Consider the following 21760-nt stretch of genomic DNA (forward strand, 5'->3'; position numbering starts at 1 on the left):
TATAAGTAAAATAGAGGAATCAAGGATACCAGACTTATGGCTTGAGAAATTGGATGGCTGTTTCCAAAGATAGCACATATTGGGGAGGTACAGTTGAGTTTTTGGGGTATTGGTGTAATAAAGTGTTCTCGTTGATCATGGTAAGTTTGAGATGCCCAAGTGGAGATGTCAAGGGTACAGTTGGATATTTAAATCCGAAGCTCAGAAGTAAGGTCTTGACTAAACATGTCAACTTGAGCATTGATGGCATTTAAAACTTTGTAAATGGGTGAGCTCACCATAGGCACAAATGTAAAGAGAAAAGAGGGGCTAAACCCGAACCTTGCAGAATCAACATTTAGAAGATAGGCAGTAAGTGGCCTTCTGTGTAGGGGTCAGAGACCAAGTCCAGAAGACTTGAGCAAATGATCCAAGATGACAGGTCAATTTCTTTCCTCATACCCTAATAAACTGTGCCAAACTGAGATATTTGTGAAGGCTTGGGTTTTGTTCTTGTTTTTTTTTTTTTCTTAAATTAAACTTTCAATATAAAAAGTTAAGCAATTGATTTGAAAATGAGTATAATAAAAGGAAATAAAAAAAAGAGGCCTAGGGACATGGTAACCACAGTCCTGAATGAGGACATTTGCAGTTGTTGTTCCTTTGGTCTGGGACCCTCCACCCTCAGAGAGCCATCTGGCTCACGCCCTCATGTTCTTCTGGTGTCTGTGCAAACATCACCCATTCAGTGAGGACTTCACTGACCACCTTATCTAAAACATTAACACCGATCCCATCCTTATCACTATCTCTTCCTCTTCCTCTGCTTTATTTTTCTCCATATAACTTATCACCATGTGACATATATGTCTACATATTCATTTGCTCATTTTCTGTCTCCTCTCACTAAAACCTAAGGGCAAGCATTTTGTCTGCTTTCACTGCTGTGACCACAACACACCCCAAAATGCTTGACACATAGTAGGTGCTCAATAGATTTTTTTTAAATAAATGAATAAAAGAATGAACCAGCAAAAGAGATAAAAGGGAGCAGCCAAAGAAGTAGGAAGAAAATGTGGAGGTGTCTCAGAAGCTAAAAGAAAAAAGGTGTTTGAAAAAGGAGTACCTATGCTCAAACAAGGTGAATGCTGCTGAAGGGTCCAGGAAGATAATGAAGCAACAAGTACGTCAGATTTGGCATCGTGAGAGTAACTGCAGATGTTGAAGAGAGTGATTTCAGTTAGTGGTGGGGGCAGAAGTCAGAATGATTAGGGCTGAGGAGAGACTAGGAGGTAAGGAAGTGGAAATTAAGTAAGTAGGTAACTAGACTAAAGAGTTTTGCTTCGAAGGAAAGTGCTGATATAAGGCAGTTAAGAAAGAGGACTATGAGATCAAGAGAGGGTGCATTAATACTTTTTGCTTTGGCTTTTTAAAGTGGCGTACCCGTCATCCCCTGCCACAATAATGCTGCTCAACAAACAACCCTACAACCTTAGTGGCATTCGACAAAACACATTTTTTTGCTTCTCTGTCTGGAGCAGTGAGGTAGGTGGCTTGGCTTCACGTCTGGATTTGGGATGGCTGTAGGCTGATCTAGGCTGGCCTCAGCTGGGATGACTCAAATATGTCCCACGTGTCTCTCATCCACCAGCAGGTGCCTCTAGACATGTTCTCATCGTGACAGCTGAGGCACAGAAATGGAAACAGGAAAGTCCTCTTGAATCCTATGTTCAAAACAGGTACACTGTCACTTTCTCTTCATTCTGTTGACTAAAGCAAGTCAAGAGGCCAGCTAGATTCAAAGGGGAGGTATTCCAGTTACTATTGCTATGAAACAAACTACCCCCAAACTTAGCTACATAAAATTACCATTTTATTATCCTTACAGTTTCTCTGGGTCAAGAGTTCAGAGAGGGCACAGTAGGGTTGGCTTGCCTCTGCCACTTGATGTCTGGTGCCTCAGTTGGTAAGATACAAATGCCAGGGACTGAAATCATGTGAAGGCATCTTTACTTATGTTTGACAGTGATGTCGGTTGTCAACTAGGACTGCAGCTGGAGCTGTTGGCTGGGATGCAGCACGTGGCTTCTCCATGTGGGCTAGGCTCTCTCACAGCATGATAGAATAAGCGGATTTCTTCCATGGAAGTTATGAGATCTGAAGGCTGGTGTCCCAGTGTACAAAGCATAAGCTATGTCTCCTTTTATTACCTAGCCTCAGAAGTCATGCAGTGTCACTTCTGACATATTCAATTGGTTACAAACCAATTCTCAAGCCTTCCCCAGATTCAAGGAGAGAGGAATTATACTCCACCACTTAATGGGAGAGTGGTAAATTCAGGAGATGGGTACAGGCACATTTATGAATGTGGGAGTGGAGAGAAGAGAGATACAGTAGTTTACTTTCTAATATCTCCTTGGGAAATGTAAGCCTAGTTGTACATCACTGGGTGTTGCTTGTCCCTGTCTACTCTTTCTACCTGAGAGTAGCCAACATAGGCTAGAAGGCTCTTTACCCTGATAGAAAAGAAAAAGTACTTTTAACACGAGACTGGAGCCTCCAGGATAAAGAGTTTGTCCAAACTGACTCCACCTAGTTGGTTTTGCAGTTAAGTTCCTGAAGATTCTTGGGCATGGCTGCTGTGAAAGTTTCTTTACATTTAAAAGCTGTAACAAAGAAAATATAAATGCAAGTCTCAACAAGTATGTATTATAGGGGTTGGTTCTAGATATTTGACTCAGTGAGACCCAGGGCCTTCTCCTGAGACATTTCTAGGGTGGCTTTGGTGTCCAGAAACTCCAGTATAATAATGTCTCACAGACCATACTGACTGTAGATTAACTTAAAACATACCATTATTTCAATAAATTGCATTTTGGATATGCTAAAGCTAAGAAGCTAGGGAATAAATGACACTTTTAAAAGTAAATTTTGCCTTTTTTTATGGGTTTTCTGAGCTAAAGCATTGAAAATAAGTCAACATCTGTTGTAAATTTATACTATAAATTTATGTTCTCTAAAACCATATACAACTATATACAATACAATAAATATATACAATGAATTATATGTATATATATTATATATTGACATACAATATATCTAAAAACAATTTGCTGATTTTTAGAAGAGAAAGTTTCAATTCTTTTGTGTTACATATTGATTATAAATTTAAAAATCTATGCTGAATTATTGACAAAATATACAATTTGAAGAAGATGGGATTTTTTTGTAAGTAAAGAGGAATATCTGTATAAATATCATCAAGTATTATCAATATTTATAAAGTATTTTGTAGCTTAAATTTTTTTTGAATGATTCTTGGTATAGCCCTCTTTGGTATATAAGGCAGGCATTATTGTTTTATAGTCATTTTACAGATGTAAAAGCTGAGGATTACAATATTTAAATGACCTAGTTTCACAAAGTAAGAAAATGGTAGAGCTAGAATCTGAACCTTGTTTCTATTGTACCCCACTAAATGGATTATGTATGTTTATAAACATATGCCTAAATTTACACATGTTTATATACACATATGCAATCATAGAGGTCAATTTTATGTAATCCGTAGTCACATATCTAATTGTGTATATGTCTATAGAAATGAATATGCTAGTAATTATTTAGATTTTAAGCAAAATCACTCATATTTTTAATAGTTACAAATGTATACTTATACTTATTTTCCATCTTCCTATCAAACTTCCATTTGATATCTGAAAATATGTTTGCATCCAGTACATGCACTGATTAAAAAAATATTTAAAAGCTGATAGCTACTAAAGATGTCTTTAGATTTTTGAAAGCTGAGCAAACATAGAACTTCAGTGTTCAAACTTGGCATTTTACCTACTCTCTTTTTGGAGTTAAAGGGATTCAGCAGTTAAAATTCCATGAAAATTTATGAGGAAGAGCCAAGACAGAGAAAATAGAGTTTACACATAATCCACCCTTGACCTCAACAAAGCTTTTGATAAAGTGCAACAGGTAAGACTTTGTGCATAGACTTGAGGGCAAAGAATTTAGGGAAAAAACCAAATGGCCAGGAGCTTATGATAAAGCATATGTGTGTGTAAGTGAAAAGGAGATGATAGATGTAGGTGAAGCAGAGAGGGTCTCCAGGATTAGTTACTTTCCAATACTGATCCAGTAGAAATAATTGGCAAAGAGGAAAGAGAGTCAAAAATACCAAACTATAAAACCTCAGGCCTAAATCCACAAAAGGCAAATACATATATATTTTAACCCTAAGACTTTGCTATCTGAGGAGTAAAGTTAAAAAAGAAAGGAGTTCCAGTATTCATTAGTGTCTCAAACTCATAACAAAATCTCATGTACCTGTGACTCATTGTACCTCCAGGATTCTAAGAAGCTATTCTTTGTAAGACAAAGGACAAAGGAAGATTTAGTAACAGTCTTTTGGGGGAAAAACACCACATGAAATGTGCATGATAAATTGAGAACATATTCTAGTTGCAGAAATGTGAAAATGTGAGGGTGGGGAAGTAATCTTAAAATCGAGGAAATAAGGTAAATATTTGACTCGAACCACTTAGATTAAGAGAAAGATGTATTTAGTGAATAGCACTCAAATGATAACAAGGATTAACAAAGAGCAGAACTCTCAGTGAGGCACAATTAAACCAGCAGTTAAATAATCTAGCAAACAAGTGCTTAAACAAGCAAACAATCACAGGCTGCCCAATCACCGCTCAGTGCACAGAGCCATGAGTCACAGAAATTATTTCAGCATCACTGAAGGGAAAAGCCATGTTGTGCTCAATTCTGGTTGACTTATTACAAATAAGGATATCAGAGAAAATAAGAAGTGTATGGCAGAAGGTAGATAAAGTTATTCAGTGATTCAAAGAAATTAATTATAGAAGAAAAGCACAAAAACTAGGTGTGTTGTGATGACCTCATTGAGGGAAGCAAGGATGACAGGCCTTGCAAGGGTGGATTCCCTGAAGGGATCTGCATTTATAACAACTAAAAAGGGAAGCATCAAATCCCCAAGAGAGCCCAGCATGAGCAAAATTTAATTGATATCTCTCAGCCATTCCCTGATATTAGTTAAAACTGGAAAGAAAGGGTTCTGAGAAGTGATTAAGATGAGTGCCAACAGTCCAAATAGGGACCTGATTAAGAATTCAGAGGGAGAAAAATAAACTCTTATGAAGGTACATCTTTTAAAATTGTTCTTTATCTGGACTTTTCATGACCCTGAATAAACACTTAACTTAGGGGAAAAAAATGCACACCTGTATTGTCTGGAACTGGCACGTGAATACAGGCTCTCAGTAGACTTTATCTCTAAGTTTTAACATCAGGCAAGTTATCTTTCTTTGTGTATCCTTGGGATTAAAATATTACATGAAATGACAAGACCTAAGGAGTTTGTCATAGCTGCTGTTCAGACACCACATTTTGGCTGTCATACACCACACTTTATGACTCTCAGAATCAGCCCCAACATAACCTTTGAGATTAGACCTGTGTGAGATCCTTCAGGTGCTTGCTCCCTCTCTTATTTAAGTCATTTGCATCTGGATCACAGTGATTTCAGCTTTGAGTGAAGGAGAACAGAAGAGGAAAAAGTGCTCAAACTTTATAAATCCAGAATAAAAATGAACAATAGCTAAAGGAAACACTCTTTTGATGTAAAAAGTTGATCAGGACATCTCTTCAGAATATTTCTACACTAGCCTTGGCATTCAAGAGGCAGACTTGGATTCTATTAAAAAGAACCCTCGAGAAGGCCCAGAAGTATCTAGAAAATAACAAATGAAACCTGAATGCCCTAAGCCATTCTGCAATGGCAGGTAAGGTCACATTAACAGAAATGGCCAATATTCTTGGAGTTAGAAAGGCCTTTCTTAAACAATATTACACTCAGAAACTTTTATGAGAGGGATGCATATTCTATTTCCTAAAAATGTTAAACTTTTGTATAACCAAAGGCAATATTAACAGAGAGAAAAATGACAAAATGCTAAAATACAGTTTAAACCTGTACAGAAAGTTATTATCTTAATATAAAAGGCTACTATCTTAATATATAGAAGCTCTTGCAAATCAACAGATTGATAATTGGGAGAGAAAATGAAAAAGTGATAGAGACAAAACAGATTTTCAAATACTAATCAAAGCAATGCAAAGTGAAATAATAAAATAATATGTTTTGCCTCTCATAATAATCAACTGTTAGTAATCTGAACTGAGCAGGGTGTGGGGGAAATAGTGAACTCTCTTAAGTGAGATGAGATTTTAAATTGGAAAATTTCTAGGGACAATTTAATAAGATAAATAAAAATTTTAAATGTATACATTTTTTGCCTCAGCAATTTTATTCCTAGGAATATATTCCAATGAAATAACTGACCAAGTACACAAAGATTGTGTGTATGTATGTAGGGATTTTATAATAATGAAATAATACAGAAAGAAAATAACCTTAATGCTTATCCGTGAAGTTTGGTTAAATAAAGTATGGAAGAGTTATAAAATGGAATACTATAAAGGCTTCAAAAGCATAAAGTGATTATTATGTAGAGTTTTTTCCAGAATGCAAGGATGGTTGAACACTAGGAAACAGAGTAATATAATTTCTTAAATGAAATTATATATGAAAGATTTCATTATATATGAAAGATCATATGAGTATATCTATAAATGTTTGTTATAGACTGAATAATGTCTCCCCAAAGGAAATTCAGGCAATGTGACCATGGAGACAGATTAGAATGATGAAGCCAAAAGCCAAGGAATGCCACCAGCCACCGGAAGCTAGAAGAGACAAGGAATGGATTCTCCCCTAGAGATTTTGCAGGAACGTGAGCCTGTAGGTATCTTGATTGCGGTTCTAGTGAAAATGCTTTTGGACTTCTGGCCTCCAGAACTGTACAGAATAAATTTCTGTTTTTTTAAGTCACTAAGTTTCTGGTAATCTGTTACAGCAGGCACAGGAAACCAATATAGCTTTGGTACCGAGAATGGGATGCTGCTGTTAACACACGCATAAAAATGTGGAAGTGGCTTTGGAATTGAGGAATGAGTAGAGGCTGGAAGAATTTTGAGATGTATGACAGAAAAAGCCTAGATTGCCTTAAATAAACTGTTGGTAGAAAAATGGGTATTAAATATGCTGCTGGTGAGGGCTGAGAAGGAAGAGATGAGCATGATAGAGAAAACCTATATTGTTTTAGAGAATCCATGTAGTGTCATAAAGAAATTGTTGGCAGAATTATGAATGTTAAAGTTGCTGCTGGTGAGGGCTCAGAAGGAAAGTGGAGGAAAGGGGATTCTTGCTGTATAGTGGCAGGCAGGAAATCTAGCTGAATTGTATTCTACAAGGTTGTATAAAAAAGAGAATTTGCTTAGCTGAGATTTCCAAGCAAAATGTTGAAAGTTCAGCCTGGTTTCTTCTTGCTGTTTGTAGTAAAATGAGTGAAACGAGATAAATTGAGGGAAAATCTGTTAAGTAAAAGGGAACCAGGACTTGATGATTTTGGAAACTCTTAGCCTATCCAGACTGCAAAAACATCAGAATTAGGAGATTCACTGTTAGGAAAATGTGCTCTGGAAAGAAGGTCAAGGGTATAGCTGGAGAAGCTTTTGAGGAAGTGATTAGGTGTATGTGACTCATGGATACCCTCAGCCATGTCAGTAGAAGTGAGGATAGACATGGGGTGATTCCAGAAAAGGTATTTGGAAGACTATTTTGTCTAATGGTGTGAATTTTGTAATATATATGGGAGACTCAAAAAGTTTTTGAAAGTGTTATACCAAAACTGACAGTTGTTGCACAGACACTGCCAGTTTAGACCAAAAGGGGCAAAGAAAGGATAAATAAAATTAAGTAAGGCTAATTGGACTCCCCAAATGCTACAAGTAAGAAACAGAATGATAAAACTACTGAGGTGCAAACATGTGCTACCCTTCAAGATAAAGGAAGAATGACTCAGAGGGCAGAGCCTTAGGTATAAAGGGTGAAGCCATGGAAATGTATATAATTTTATATGCATGTATTTTTACATAAATGGCGTTGATCTCATTCTATTTTTTTTTTTTTTTTAGTCAACTAAATAAAGTTGACATATGTATCTAATCTGTTGCTCCCATCACCTAATCCTTCCAGTGGGTACTCTTGCATATGTCCCTTGTGATGGCAGATTAGTCCTCTATGGTAGCACAAGGTAGGTTGTAATTCCTGATCTCCTTGTAGTCAGATGGACCATATACCTAGTTCTGGCCAATGAATTGTATGAAGAGTGACATGTGTCACTTGTGGGCTAGAGCATTTAATTGCCCATTCAGGAATCCCCAAAACATGCTTTTTCCCTCTGGTACAGGGATGAGCAATGTTCAAAACAGGATGGCTTTATCAACATGGGTCTCGAAGAGACTAGGTGAGTAAAGAGGTCTCTGCCAATGTGTGATGGACATACAGTAAGAACAAGAAATGAACTTGAACTGTTTCAACCACTGAGATTTTGGGATTCTATGTCTCACAGCTAAACTGAGCTTATCCTGATAGATATATCTTCTAAGACACTGTATGAGAATCCACCTGGGATAGATACTCAGGAGCAGAATTGGCATGTATATATCTAACTTGACTAAGTACTTACACAGCTCTCCAGGATGGCTGCCCCAGTTTATACTCCCTATATGCCCCATCCCTGCCAACATTTGGCATTTTCCAGCTTCTAATTCTGGTGAGAGTAATTGGTATAAATGCATAATTCATTGTTTATTTATTTGTGTTTCCCTGATAAAAATTAATTTAAGTAATTATTATGCTCATAATAATTTTGGGGGAGATTTTATTGTCTATAATTTTTTTTGTTCATATCTCTTGTCCACAGTTACACAGTTATGTTTTTCTTGTTGATTTGTAGGAGTTCCTTTTATTTTATAAGCTAATAATCCCTTATCAGTTAGAAATTACAAGTGTCTTCTCATATTCTGCCATTTATCTACTTACTCTTTCCATGACGACCATAATTGAACAGAAATCCTTAATTCTGATGTAATTAGGTGCATTGATTTTCTGCCTCATCTTTCACACTTTAGAAATTTTGCTTAAGAAATCCTTTCCCACTATTACGTTAAAAACACATTTTTATATACCCCATTCTAAAGGCTGGAATGCTAAAATGTTGAAATGTTAAATGTTTGAATGATGATTTCTGGTAGTCTTGTTTTTCTTTCCAATATTTATTGAGCACTCATTCTATGCCAGGTATGGTGCAAAGTGTTTATTTAATTCTTACAGCATTATTTTGAGGAAGATACCATTAGAAACTCCATTTTACAGAGAAGCAAATTGAGCCTCAGAGAGGCCATGTAAATTTCCCAAGGTCTGTATAGCTAATAAGCGACAGAACTTGGATTCCAATTAGGTGGTCTGACCTCAAAATGTCATTGTTCATAGACACAAGGTAGTATGAGTTTGAGGTTCAATTGATTGACATCTGTTTATTGAGTATCTATGTGTGTGTGTCACACACCAAGCAAGTCCTGCCGTTCCTTGGGAAAGGTAATCATTTGTTAGATGTATCTATGTGGTAGATTTATTTTAAATATTTTAATTATGTATATATATAATTATATACATATATATATGGAAATGGCTTTCCTTTTTATTTATTCCATAAGCTTTTTTGAGCACTTACTTATGTCAGATGTTATGTTAGATGCTGGGATGTGATAATGAACAAGAAAGGGGAGGTCTCTGCACTGCTGGAGCTTACAGAAGGAGACAGGCAGTGAATTCCTAAGTATCACAAGGGTAACTGATTGTGTGCTTGCATCCAAAGAGAAGTACAGGGTTCTTTGGGAACAAATAAGAAGGGCATCTATCCTAGTGTGGGATCAGGCGAGTGGGTTGGGGAAGGAGTCTCTGAGGATCAAACATTTGAACTGAGACCTGGGAGATGAGTTGACCTCAGCCAAGCAAAGAGGCGAGACCAGAAAATGCCAGGTAGCAGGAATGGCATGGGTGCTAGGCAGGAAAGGTATGCATTTACCCAGCAAATCCCTGCACATCACAGCGTTGTCTCCTTGAAGAGGAGATAAATAGAGAAAGCCTTGTGTTCCCATAGGATTTAACAAAAATCCCACCATTCTTACTCAACATATCCCATTTTAGTGATTAGCTTCATGAGGTCAATCTCTTAATGTAGAAGACTATAAAATATTCCTTTGTTCTAACACTAGTTTGTCATCATGGGATTATTTTAATTAAAGGGCTTGATTAAACCTTAATTGTTAAGTATTTAATTAAAGTATTTAATTCAAGTCAAATCAGAGAAATCAAGTTTCTCTAATGTTCTTCAAATATACAAACACACACATATTCACACACACTGATACATTCTCACACACATACACAGGCAGTAACACACCCTCACTCATACATGTATTCACAGGCATACACTCACGTACATTCACACCTTCCCATGCATATTCATATGCAATAGTGCACCCTTACACTCACACAATCACATACACACATGTTCACACACACGCACTCTGACATGCACACATATTCACATCCTAAGCTTAGGGTGTAGTTTATACACATGTGTTTCACCCCTAGAAGCACAACTTACTTATTTATTCAATATTTTAACAAATACTTATTGATCATCTACTAAGTGCCAAGCCCTAGAGATACAACAAAAAACAAGAGTCATCTCTGCCCTCATGGGGCTGACATTCTAGTGCAAGGTACAGAGACTCAGTAAGACAACAAAAAATGCAGATTATTATTCCAGGTTGTGATGAATGCCATGGAGAAAAAAGCCAGGTGATGAGCTAACAGTTACTGGAGGCGGCTACCTTGGACTGGACTGATGGAGAAGGCTTTCCTATAAGGCAACACCTAAGCTGAGGTCTGAATGATAATGAGCCAACCATTCAGAGAAAGGGAGAAGGAGTAGGGCAAGCTGAGAGAAGAGCAAGTGCTGGAGAAAGGGCTTGATGTCGACAAGGAACTGAAATGTGGTCACTGGCTGAACGTCAGAGAGTGAGTAGGACAGTGGAACAAGATGGAGCTGGGAAAAGTAACAGGAGCCAAATTCAGCCAGGCCCCACAGGCCATGACGCTGAGTTTGGGTTTATTCTAAGAATGGAGAGAAGTAGCAGACAGTTTATAAATGCCCCCACTAACAATAGGTTTTGTAGTTTTACAAGTCTACTCTGGCTACAGTTTGGGGAACGAACTGAAGAAGACAAGGGTAGAAGTGCGGGACCCGTGAGGAGGTGGATGGAGGTGACTTGGGCATGAGTGATGGTGGTGGCTTGGGCGTGAGTGCTCACAGTGGAAGTGGGGACAAGAGCAGGGATTTAGGACTTACACTGAAAGTAAGAAAGCAGGACTTTGTCAAAGATTTGATGAGGCAGTGAGACAGGGTAGGATTAGGATGCCTCCCAGGTCTTGAGCTTGAGCACCTGAGAATACTGTGGTCGCTAGCATTTATTTAATCACCGTCTGGGTCATAGTAATGGCTTGCATTTATTCAGTGCTTACTGTGGGCCAAGTATGTGAATTATACATATTATCTCATTTATTCTTTTCAACTTCTCTAAGAGATGAGGAAAATAAGGCTCAGTAAGGTTAACTGCCTCACTTCCAAGGACTTGTATGTAAGTGGTGGCATCAGAAATGAAATGCAAGGACTCTGAACCCAGAGTCAACTCAGTGAGACATCAAAAAATCATATTTTGGGAACCTATCACTCCACATTTGAGTTGTTAAGATCCTTATTACCAGTTTTTCTTTTGTCCTCAAGTTGACTCAAATGGTGATCAGTTCACTGCAATTTGTATCCCCACCCTAGACTTGGAAGAATAAGAGAAGTACTGACCATTCATTTGCCTTTTTTTGTGCTGGAAAAAGGTAGTGCAGGTGTGTTGGAATTATAAATGTAAATAGCGTTTGAGGATTATGCTTGGATTTTGTCTCTGATCAATATAAATAAGAGATTTAGTCACATATCAATTATCTATATTAAATGAATAACTTCAGAGAGGAGTGCTCTGTGTGCAGTTTTTCCCCCATGAGTAATTAGTGTTGGAAGCACACTGTTAGCATGAATCATGCTTAACTGGATTGTTCCTTTCTGATACTTCTAGGGCTTTCCTCCTCCCATTCAGCAATACACACACCCTTGACTCATGACTCTCCTTTCTTCACACTTACTCTTAATGTCATCTGCTTCTGTGACTTCATTTCTCACCACCTGGCCATTCCTGACACCCTCTGTGCCCTTGACCTCTCTTAGAGCTCTGTGTGGCATTTCTTGTCCACTGGTTCTAGGCAGGAAAGAGAGAGTAGGAGGAGTGCAACTCTAGAAAGCGGAGTGGAGAGAGGTGATTGAGGATGCTGACGACCATGACAATTTCTAGCCATAAGGGGAAGCAAGCCAGATCCAAAGTCCTAGTTAAGATATTTAAGGAAAGTCTTGTGAGACAAATCAACACTCAGATTCTGATCATTGAACTGTTACTGTTTGTAGATAGAGAGCATTCACTATTCTGTGCTCAGCTGAATATATGTAACTCACACACGATACATAGGGATCATAATTCCTATATCAACACACTAAATATAAGTCCAATCTCTTGTATATAAAGAGGACAAACATAACCTAACCAGAGACAGTTCTGAGAGGCCAGTGGAAGCCACAGAGGAATGCTTGGCTGGAGGGTTTATAGGACAAAATAGGAGAAAAAAATTCCTAACCCATTACGCACTGCTCAGAAGATTTCTAAACAAAATACAAGTTAGATTAGTGCCTAAAGGAAAGAATGAATGCACTATGTCCAACCTTCCCAACTCCCACCCCCTATACCATAATATGTCTCTTAGTGAATAAAACAGGCAGAGAAACACAGGCAAGAATGCAGAGGGAATTAAAAACTGGGGAGAGGGAGGAGGTGAAAGATGCCAATCAATTAATCCTCCAGTCTTTCAAATCAGAGAAAACCTTGGCATTCAGTGATGATGAATCAATGCTGCTGACAGATACATCATGTTAGGATCCCAACAATCTAATTCTTCCATCAACAGAGAAGGCAGATAATTACCACATTATCAGAAGGCTTAAAAAATACAGGAAGGAATGCCACACAAGTGCTAGTGCAGCATTATCCAGCTCATCCTGTTAAACACTCAGGGCTATGTTCTAAACTGATCAGCAGTCCTGGAGAGGGTTGGAATGGGGCTGCGGGAGTGGATTAAGATCTGGAGGGGCAATTCTTCTTAGGAGAGAAATGTCTTTTGATTAGAAAAAAGAAAAAAATTGAAGGATCATTTCAGTTGTGGAAGATAGGTCTTGGGATGTGGCTGGTTGTGAGATAAGGGTAAATAAAGAGAGCACTGAATTGCTCTGCATAATAAATAGGAAGAATTTTCAATATTTAAGGACAGGCATGAGAGAGGGACAGCTCATCTCTGGACAGTACAGAGGTGAAAGGAGAAGGAGGAAAATAACGTTCAAGGAAAAGTCACAAAATGACTAGTTCTCAATAGCACAAATGGCCAAAGAACTTTTAAGAACATGAATGTCTAATATTAATCTCATCAATTGTACTATAACTCAGGGTAAGTACTCACTATATCAACAATAAAAGTCTATTATACATAACTATCTTCGAAAACTGCCTTGTTTGGATTGTGCTTTGGAGAATTTTTAAAAAGGGTTCTGATCTTTGTTGAGTCAACAAAAGAAAGAAAAGGGAAATTCCTTAAGAATTCAGAGATAAATGAAATAAAAATTCAGCAGAAGCCAAAAATCTGAAGTAGATGTGATGGTTAGAAGCAAGTCCCAGGTGATCCTCAAAGATACACATTGGGGTACACACAAGATTTTCCACCACAGTGAGATGGACACTCAAATTATTTGAATTCAAATGTTAAAACCCTTATGGCTAGAAGACTGAGGCATACATCTGAGTTATACTGCATTTGTCAGAAAATTGTTTAATCTGTTCCCCATTGTTTAGAATAGCTTGAAATGGAAAATTAAATACTCAACAATAGAAAAAGAAGAAAATAATAATGAATCTGCTAGATAGAAAATTATGCAGTCAATAAAATAATATTTATAAAGGATTTAAAATAAAATCATAAAAGATTTTGTTATGCTAAGGTAAAAATAAATTATTCAAATTGTATATACAGTATGATTGGAACTCTAAATATTGCCTAAATTCCTAGGAATATAGAGATGACTTGATTCTAAGAAAAATTTTAATATACTTCCACCAATTAATAGATCAATGGAGAAAATTGCATTCATTGCCATAGATACCAAAAATACATCCATTCCTGATTTTTATAACATTAATAATAGATGGATAATTCCTTAACAAGATTTTCTATCTGAACCCAAAAGCCAGGATCGTGCTTAATGTTGGATAACTAGATACTTCCCTATTAAAGTGAGGAACAAATTAACATTGTTCAAGCCATACTAACTAACCAATGCAATAGGCTAGAGACCTAGAAAAAAATCGTAAATAATCTAGGTATACATCAATAGAGAACTGATTAAGTAAATGATACTTAATCATTTCTCCCTATAATATCAAGAGTCTTCTGCAGATAAGGGACTAATTCCATGTAGTTGAGATAAAAATGAAAAATAAGGTATAAAGCATTGAAAACATCGTATATAGCATGCTTCTATTTGTATAGGATAAAAAGGCAGTTTGTATATATGTAGACTGTTTTGAAAGAAGGAGATGTGAAACAGATAATAAGAGAAAGACTAGGAATTTGGAGGTATGGACGGGAGGTCATATAAACCCTTTTTTACTGTTTGGATTTATGATTTGTATGTATTATTTTTCCAATTAAAAGAAACTAAGAATCAAAAGAAAAAAAGAAAATTTTCAGGTCAAAAAGTAATAGGAAACTTAACATCCAATAATAGAAAGTTGGTTAAATAAGCTATGGTAAAAGTATTTTATGGGATTTTATGCAGCTATTAAAAATTATGTGTATAAAATTAAAGTACGAATGTATGCTGTATTGCTCAATGAATATTTGTTGAATGAATAAAATGATGAATTCCAAGTTGGGGGAGAAATAGGATAAAAATTGTGAATCCTGAATAATCATAATTATATAATACCATCCAAATATATATATATAAGAAAAACAATGTCAGAAAGGAAGAAAGAAGAATAGAATAGTGATATCTTCTGCTTGTGGTATTACAATGTACATTAAAAACAATTCCTTCTATTTTTCTGATTTTCAGAAATTTATGTAGTAAATGTGCATTGTTTTAAAATGGAAAAAAAATTCTTTTAATTTAGGAGGCAAGATGTTCTATCTGCTTTTCCAAAATAATGTGGAAAATAGCAAATAAATTACTCCCCAAGGGTGGTTCATGCAGACCCTGCAGTGTGGGCACAATTTCCTTAATGTTCACCCTAAACCCAACTGTTGATTTTGAGTTTTACTTGCAAAATAAACAGTGAGCCAAAAGTAAAACACTGATAAAATTGAACTTGATCTGATTTATTCTAAAAGCAGAGACTTGCCTAAGGCAAAACTCTTTAGGAAAACATTCCAACTGCTAAAAGAAGGTTGTCAGCCTGTACTTAAACCAGGTGAATTTTCATTCATAAAATTCTTTCCTGCTCCTGTCATAACATCATGAAAAAATTAAAAGTTGCTGCCCTTGAACTTTCAATTTAGTATGCATATGCTTGTAGGAAATAAGTGGCTGTGTGAAAAATGTATAAGACACTCAATGTTTGTTAATGTGATGACCTTTGGTAAATATATTTGAAGTCGATTGGAATCAATATTGGAAAGCAAGTCTTAGTGAAGAAAAGGATTTTGTTGTCTCTCTAAAACATAGTTAGATGTTTTTAGATTAAAGGCCAGGCTACTGATCTATGGTATATAAATTTGTTGTTAGTTTCTTTGTTTACTAGTGATTGATGCATCTCCCCTCCTATATCAAATCTGTTCTACTCAAACCCTTTGCACAAAAACATTTTTTATGAGTGGTTCTCATCTTTCTTTATATAAAACATATATATTTTTCTTTTGCTAATTTACAAACAACAAAATATTTTCCCCTCTGCATTTGAATTATTATGTTTTTTAAAATATGTTTCCAAAATTTTGAGAGGAGAAATAAAACAAAAGCCCAATGGCTTCTTATTCCCTCTCACATCTAGCATTTAGTAAATCTTTCAATATCCTCAATAATTTTTGCCCCCCCAACACACACCCATAGGCAACATACCTGTGTCTCCAGCCAGAATATTGCAGCAATACCATTTCAGTCGCACTTCATTCCTTTGCTCATTATGTTCTTCCCAATGCCTCATCTTCTATTCTTGGCCTGAATTGTTCTGCCTCAAGGTCTCTCACCAGGTGGCAGTCCAGGTGTCAGCAGATGCTGCAGTCATCTCAAGACTTGGCTGGTGTTAAAGAATCCACTTACAAACTCACTCACATGGCTGTTGTCTGTTAGCCAACGCCTCCATTCCTTCCCACATAGGCCTCTCCATAAGCTGCTTGCATGTCATCACTACTGGCTTCCTCCAAAGTTGTGAGAGGGGAAAAAGGAGAATAATATGAAAGCCACAAGGATGTGAATACCAGGATTGGGGATTATTGGGAGTCATCTTGGAGGCTGGCTATCCACTAGAGCTATCACACTTAGAAGCCCAGACTTGTTACTGAACCAGATTTGGATATGCTCATACTGGATTGTGGTGAAGGAAAGTGCAGAGTTAATTGTAGGCACAAAACAAGGAGTCTGGGCTGTTAATGCTCAAAACACCTGAACTCCCTGGTGGCTTTCAGGGAAAGGTTTTTTAAAGATAGGGTGATGGAGAGGGTTGTAGGATGCATGATCAGCTCACAGACATTCTTCTGATTGGTTGGTGGTGAGGTAATTGGGAATCAACATAATCAACCTTCTGGTTTCAACCGGTCTGGAGTCTACATGCTTATGGTCAGCATTCATTTTAACTTCTTCTACCTGGTAGGGGTTTCAGTATCTGCAAAACAGCTCAAAGGATATGGCTCAGAATATTATCATGGGCCTTGAGGAGAAACTAAAGGTGCTTGGCTTTGTTTAATGGCTAAACTATTATTATTTTGTCTTGTTTGATTGCTGTCCTTTGTTTCTGCCTTTTCTCACTTCTCTGATTAAATTTGTTCTTTGGAACTCAGGGAAGGCCTAGGAGGCTAAACTTTTCTACAAACAAGAGGCAGGCAGAGGACATGTGGGGGGGTGTGTTCTGGGAAGGTCCCATAGGGTCCTGCTTGGTTACAGACTGAGTCTTAGCTTCTCCCAGAAGTTTTCTCTAATCACCACTCCTTTATGATTTCTTTCTTCTCAGAACATCTTTAGAACAAATTCTCTACCTACCATACTTGGCTCTTAATAATGCTGTTTTTGAAATTTTTTGTTTCATTTAAAATAATTCTCCCAGTGCAATGAAGCTTTAAGGGCCATAACTAAGACTCAATATATTTTGTTTCATAATTCTAATCTCAATTTTAGCAGTATTGGGCTTAGTAAATATTGGGATGAGTCTAACTGAGGATAACTTAGTGGTTCTGAACACTGGATGCTGATTAAAATTGCCTGAGGAGCTTTTTAAAAATATTGATGCATAGATGATATCCTCAGATGGACACTGGTATTTATTTAAATGCTTCCCAGGTTATTCCAATGGACAGTCAGTGGCTTAGGATACTTCCTGCCTTGGTCCATAGATTAAGAGGAGCCTATTCTGAATGATGGTTTTTTGTTCATTATCCTATAATTCTGCCAAACAAAACATTTGCTATTATTTTATTTATTTATTTATTTCATTTGCTATTATTAATTCAGTTCTCTTCATTAAAAGAATTGGGACACTGATTAAGTATTCAAAACCCCATTAGTCAATCTAGTTCTTTCAGAGATATAGTTTTTACTTCATACTCAGTCAGAAGTAGAAATATGCATAATTACTTTTCCAAAATGTACAATTATTATGCCATCTAATAGAAAGATCAAATCACTAACTATAACTAATAAAAATTGCCCAAGAGTCATGAAAATCAACTGAAATGGCTATAACTGCAAGTATAAAATTATATCCAATAGATAAAATTAAAATTGACAGTTTGAAGATCACTTTCAATACAGCTCTTTAGGATCTGTCAGGAAAGGAAACGTCTATTTCATTTGAAGTCCTTAAATCTCTTCCCCTCAGAAAAATTAAGGAAACACTCCCATTTACCATTGCAACAAAAAAGAATAAAATACCTAGGAATAAACCTGCCTAAGGAGGTGAAAGACTTGCACTCAGAAAACTATAAAACAATGATGAAAGAAATTAAAGATGATACAAACAGATGGAGAGATATACCATGTTCTTGGATTGGAAGAATCAGTATTGTGAAAATGACTGTACTACCCAAAGCAATCTACAGATTCAGTGAAATCCCTATCAAACTACCAATGGCATTTTTCACAGAATTAGAACAAAAAATTTCACAATTCGTATGGAGACACAAAAGACCCCGAATAGCCAAAGCAATCTTGAGGAAAAAAAAAAAAAAAAAAACAGAGTTGGAGGAATCAGGCTCCCCAACTTCAAACTATGCCACAAAGCTACAGTAATCAAGGCAGTATGTTACTGGCACAAAAACAGAAATATAGATCAATGGCACAGGATAGAATGCCCAGAGATAAACCCACACACATATGGTCACCTAATTTATGACAAAGGAGGCAAGGACATACAAAGGAGAAAGTATAGCCTCTTCAATAAGTGGTGCTGGGAAAATTGGACACCTACATGTAAAAGAAGGAAATTAGAACACTCCCTAACACCATACACAAAAATAAACTCAAAATGGATTAAAGACCTAAATGTAAGACCAGATATTATAAAACTCTTAGGGGAAATCATAAGGAAAACACTGTTTGACATAAACCACAGCAAGATCTTTTTTGACCCACCACCTAGAGTAATGGAAATAAAAACAAAAATAAACAAATGGGACTTAATTAAACTTATAAATTTTGCACAGCAAAGGAAACCATAAATAAGATGAAAAGACAACCCTCAGAATGGGAGAAAATATTTGCAAATGAAACAACAGACAAAGGATTAATCTCCAAAATATACAAAGAGCTCATGGATGTCAATATCAGAAAAACAAACAATCCAATTAAAAAATGGGCAGAAGACCTAAATAGACATTTCTCCAAAGAAGATATACAGATGGCCAAGAGGCACATAAAAAGATGCTTAACATCACTAATCATTAGAGAAATGCAAACCAAAACTACAATGAGGTATCACCTCACACCAGTCAGAATGGCCATTATCAAAAAATCTAGAAACAATAAATGCTGGAAAGGGTGTGGTGAAAAGGGAACCCTCTTGCACTGTTGGTGGGAATGTAAATTGATACAACCACTGTGGAAAACAGTATAGAGGTTCCTTAAAAAACTAAAAATAGAAGTAATATATGACCCAGGAATCCTACTACTGGGCATATACCCTGAGAAAACCATAATTCAAAAAGAGTCATGTACCACAATGTTCATTGCAGCACTATTTACAATAGCCAGGACATGGAACCAACCTAAATGTCCATCGACAGATGAATGGATAAAGAAGATGTGGCACATATATACAATGGAAAAAAATGGAGTTGGAGGAATCAGACTCCCCAACTTCAAACTATACCACAAAGCTACAGTAATCAAGACAGTATGGTACTGGCACAAAAACAGAAATAAAAAGAAATGAAACTGAGTTATTTGTAGTGAGGTGGATGGACCTAGAGTCTGTCATACAGAGTGAAGTAAGTTAGAAAGAGAAAAACAAATACCATATGCTAATGCATATATACGGAATCTAAAAAAAAAAAAAAAAAAAAAAAAGGTACTGATGAACCTAGTTGCAGGGCAGGAATAAAGATGTAGACATAGAGAATGGCCTTGAGGACACAGGGTGGTGGGGGAAGCTGGGGCAAAGTGAGAGTAGCATCGACATATATACACTACCAAACGTAGTTAGCTAGTGGGAAGCAGCAGCATAGCGCAGGGAGATCAGCTCAGTGATTTGCGATGACCTAGAGGGGTGGGATAGGGAGGATGGGAGGGAGGCTCAGGAGGGAGGGGATATGGGGACATATGTATGCACATGGCTGATTCACTTTGGTGTACAACAGAAACTAACACAGTATTGTGAAGCAATTATACTCCAATAAAGATCTATTAAAAAAATAATCTCTTTCCCTCTTTCACATTGTCCATGAGGTTTTAAAATTCCCTACCAGTTCTGCTTCCAAAGGTTCCCCACTACCCTCCCCCTTTGCCCAACCACAGTTCACAATCCTGAAAAGGATGGAGTAAAAAGCCTTTCTGATATGAAAGAGCATTTCAAAGACATGGCTTCTGTGGATTGAGATGTCACAAGGAAAAGAGATTCTTTACTGCCTAGTTAGAAGTATCAGCTGTTTTCCATTGCTTATTTCATGGTGTTAACCTTAGTTCTTCTGCCACTCTAATTTCTATCCCCTAAGAAGTAAGTAGTGAGCTCATTTACCTCTTAAAAATAAAACACTTCTGTGGTAGCAAAGGCTCTTCTGAAAGGGTTAACTAATTCAAGTCAGTGGCTAAAATTTAGGACAATGATTCTCAAATGTGGTGCACATCCTTTACATTTTTTTTGTAAAGTAAAATGTAAAGGGACCTACACCAGACTTAATCAGCATCTTACAACATAAAATGTGCACTGATGGGCCCTGAAAGAGATCAAGACAGAACTAAGCCTGCTGAACATCTTGGCACCAAGGATATTTCTGGAATTCTTCTGCATGTCCAGCATAAATGGATCAGACTAACAAATAAAAAATTCATGACTGTTAAAAGTAAACTGAGGGAGGGTAAAATTAAAACATTTGAAGACAAAATAGAAATTCTGATTATCATTGGTATTCCTGATTAATAGATGAAATAATGCAGAATTTTAGAGGGCATAATAGTGCTAATAGCAGCCCAAAGCAGAACTGACCCAGAACCTTCTCCCCTGCCACTATATTAAAAAAGAAATCCAGAAAATCTCCTTCATGCGAAAAAGCTTAAAAGCCAAATTTCTACCCACTGACTGAAAATGAACCAGACTTACAGCATACATTTTTCATCCTAACCTTAATCCTGGTTTCATGTCAAACTGGGTCTCATTTTCCTCTTATGTTAGGCCAGATTTTTTTGGTTGCAAGTTACAGAAAGCTTAATTTCTAAAAAGGGACTTTATATGTTTCCTCTAAAATCATAGTTTAGCAATTTCATTCCTTTTCTTCCCACGAAATTTTATAAAATAGAACAAAATGCACTAAATTGTTTATATAATGGTCCAAACACTGCCACATAAAATAGCAATGCAGTCAAAATAAAACTGTAGGCTGAAAACAGGTCCAGAAAGCAGGTGTTTTAATTGTCCATTGAACTGATGAAATGAAATATGAGCCAATAGAGTTCTAGGAATATTGATGTAAAATACATGAAAGTACAGATTTTAAATCTGCACCCTCCAAAGAGCTCTTTCCAAAAAATAGCTGAAATATAACTGGCTACAATAACATAGCTACCATGTTACCTAAATTCGTTTATTATATATTTTAGGTCTAAACATCTGACTGGTTAAGAAAACTAAGATGAAACAATTGTGACTTAAATAGTGAGAAGTCTGAGATATAACTGAGAGTTTCTTAAACAGGCAA

This window comes from Balaenoptera acutorostrata, chromosome 12 (assembly GCF_949987535.1).
Source record: "Balaenoptera acutorostrata chromosome 12, mBalAcu1.1, whole genome shotgun sequence".
Lineage (NCBI taxonomy): Eukaryota > Metazoa > Chordata > Mammalia > Artiodactyla > Balaenopteridae > Balaenoptera > Balaenoptera acutorostrata.